Source organism: Ailuropoda melanoleuca, chromosome 12, assembly GCF_002007445.2.
Source record: "Ailuropoda melanoleuca isolate Jingjing chromosome 12, ASM200744v2, whole genome shotgun sequence".
NCBI classification, from domain to species: Eukaryota; Metazoa; Chordata; class Mammalia; order Carnivora; family Ursidae; genus Ailuropoda; species Ailuropoda melanoleuca.
The window spans coordinates 45,268,045-45,271,645 of NC_048229.1; the positions used below are offsets into that span (position 1 = coordinate 45,268,045).

The 3,601-nt window shown below is 38.1% G+C and overlaps 1 pseudogene; it reads left to right on the forward strand.

The window, feature by feature from the left end:
* The first annotated feature begins 1,564 nt into the window (after positions 1-1,564).
* The window catches only part of LOC117795242, a 20,262-nt pseudogene continuing 18,225 nt past the window's right edge, over positions 1,565-3,601 (forward strand).

Below are 3,601 nucleotides of genomic sequence, written 5' to 3' on the forward strand. Positions count from 1 at the left end.
AGTCTCTTCCCACACTGTCCCCTCTGCCTGGTACCTCTTCCTTTCTTTTGTTTTATCTGATTTGTCCTCAGCCTGACCTTTGAGACTTTTTTTTTTTTTTTTTTAAGATTTATTTAGCTGAGAGAGAGCATGAGCACTGTGGGGAAGGGCAGAGGGAGAGGGAAAGAGAATCTCAAGTGAGATTCTGAGCATGGAGCCCAATGTGGGGCTCAATCTCAGGACCTTGGGATTATGACCTGAACTGAAATCAAGAACTGGCCACTTAACTGACAGCCACCCAGGTGCCCCACTTCGAGATTGTTTAGGTGTGGTGTTGTGCACCTGAATTACATTCACTTTTCTAGCAAGTTTCCCCAAAATAACCAGGGCATATCCGTTTAGATATCTATGTTTTCCTCTATTTTGAAGTTAACTCTCCTGGTCTGTCTCCCCACCACTAGACTGAGGGGGCTGGGGACCATGGCAAGTCCTTAGCCATGGAGTTGGGTGCTGAATGGGGGGATGGGGGTGGGGAGGGGAATTTCTGAGTGGCATTGTTTGAAAGAAAAGATTTCCAGATACTTTGTACATTTTTAAAAATTGGACAATCACGTAATGTCTGTGTATCTTATTTTTCTAGGACTTTAGGTCAGAGGAGAAATTAATGTTACAGTATATTTTGTATTTAAGTTTACACCCCTCCAAGAAGAAAAAATTCAAAGGAATTCAAAAGGAATAAATAATTCAAAATCTTTTTTTAAAAAAAATGGATTATTTTACTTTTTTCCATTTGTTCATAATGAATATTCTCCTCCCTGAGTAAGATTTCAATGTCAAAAGTTCTGTCCTTTAGTATTTTATTTCCAACACTAAAATGCAATGGACATCGTGTCATTTCTTTTACCATTTTATTCACTTTATTCTTATTCACTTTCCTAGAATTTAGGAAAGGAACATTTTGCTTAGAGGGGAAAAATATTATCAAGTAGGTGAATTGATCAATTCTTCTCTGAGGTAGGAAGGATGGAGGATTATTTTCTCTTTTTCAATACTCAGCACTACTTAGTGGAAGTTAAAAAATGTCCTAAGCATAGGAATGTGAGGTTAAAATGATTTCTACTCTAGGTACTTAAGACACCTAAATACACCACAACAGAAAGACTGTTCAAGTGTTTGCCTGTGTGAGTGCTTATAAGAAGATTATTATAGATCTTAGATCTCTGGTCAGCAGTGCAAGATTAAAAATTTTGCGAATGGCTTCAGCAGTGTTTTTGTAATAACTCCTCCGTAATGATCAACCTAGATTGGTCTATCAGTGAACTAAAAATCCCAAATTCAATAAACTACACTTTATACTTTGCAGCTATTATACTAGGGCCAATTTGAGTGCAAAAGCTTACAGTCATCTAGCTTTTGAAATCCTTATCTGATTAGAATATTTGCAAAGGTAAGAAATGAGAGTGCGTAAGTAATAGTTTTTTGTACAGTTTTTAAAAAGCAAACAAAACCTTGACTCCTTAATTGAAGGGGGAGGAAAAGCTAATGCATTTCACATAATTGTCTGGTTTAAGACGATTATCTGAAATTTGCCATTTTCTTTTATCTGTTCATGGCTAAAATTTCAACTAATGCCTCTTACTTGATCTGAGGGAATACTTGCTTTCTTAGCTCTCCCCACAATACGAAGTTTTCTATGGCCCCTGTTTGGCCCTTTGGAGAAACAGCATTTTGAGGGCCCTAGCTGATCTCAGTATATGACAATCAGGTTAGGGATTGTATTCCCCTTAGTCAAGATTATCTATTAGACCCTTTTAAACATAAATCTCAAATGAGATAAAAGGTATGAAAGGCATTATAAACTGTAAAGCAAAATAAAAAAGCTCAAAATGTTACTTAGTGAACTATACCAGTGAGACCATACATGACATTTAGAATATGATTCGGTATGCAGAAAGGCAATTTCAAGGTGGAGGTATATTCCTATTCAGACTGTGATTCATCAGTTGAAGATAGGTATTAATCCTGTATTCTCATAATGCTTTGGTCCCTGGAAATTCAGATTTGTATTTGCACATGGTTTTGATGCTAATAGCAAAGCTGAACTCATCCACAGTAACAGCTCACATTGTAGGACCCTCTTCCCCCGCCAGGTTTTAACTAAAGAATTATTACTAATTGAATCCAAAAGCTAGTTCTCTGAAAAGGACAAGAAAATAGATACAGCTTTTGTAAAGCTTGATAAAAAGAAATGAGACAAAGCAAAAATATATAAGATGAGAACAAGTCATATCACTTGATGGAAGATATTAAATAGTAATAAAGTAATACAAGAATGCAACTCTATGCAGCAAAGTTGTAAAGCTCAGGGGATACAGATGATTTATTAACAAAATATAAAATGCCAACATTTACTCAAGAAGTAGAAACTTTAAATATACCAATTAGTGTAGATCAAATTAAGTATAAAAAGTTAACATGACTGGTTGGCTTCCTATCTGAGTTCTATATGACACTTTAAAGAAAAGATATTCCATTGCTGTTTAAACTATCCTAGACCAAAACTTCTCCAATCTTACTATGCATACAATTCACCTAGGGATCTTGTTTATGATGCATATCCTAATTCCATAGGCCTGGGTTATGGCCTGAGATGTTGCATTTCTAACAAGTTCCAGGAAATGAGCTTGACGTCCGGTTGATTGATGTCCATGCTGCTAGCTCATGAAGCATACTTTGGGTTAGCAGAATTCTATACCATGGGGATGTAGGGTAAGGTGGGATATGGAAGCTCTACAGTTCATTTTATGAATTCAACATAAAATTAATATTTAGACATTAAATATACAAAAAATAGCACATCAGTCTCATTTACTGAATAAGTAAAAATTTGTAAATACTAGTAAAAGAAATCTAGGCTCTCTGCTCCTCCCTGTTGAATAGACAGCTGCATCATCCTTGAGATATGATGGTGAAGGTTGGAGTGAATGGATTTGGCTGTACTGGGTACCTGGTTATCAAGGCTGCTTTTCATTCTGGCAGAATGGATATTGTTGCCAACAATGACCACTTTGTGGATCTCAGCTGCATGGTCTACAAGTTCCAGTATAATTCCATCCATGACAAGCTCAATAGCGCAGTCAAGGCTGAGAATGGGAAGCTTATCATCAAGGAAAATTCCATGTCCATCTTCCAGGGGTGAGATCCCAGTGCTGAATATTTGTAGAGTCTACTGGTGTCTTCATTACTTTGGAGAAGACTGGGGCTAACATGAAAGGCAGAGCCAAAAAGGTAATCATTTCTGCCCCTTCTGTTAATACCCCCAAGTTTGTGATGAGCATGAACCCTAAGTACGACAACTCCCTTAAGATTGTCACCAATGCCTCCTGAAGTGCCGACTTCTTGCCTCCCCGACCAAGGTCATCTGTGACAACTTTGGCATTGTGGATGGACTCATGAGCACAGTCCATGCCATCACGGCCACCCAGAATACTGCAGATGGCTCCCCTGGGAAGCTGTGGCATGATGGCTGAGGGGCCTAGAATATCATTCCTGTTTCTCCTGGTGCTGCCAAGGCTGTGAACAAGGTCATCCCTGAGCTGAATGGGGAGCTTACTGGCATGGC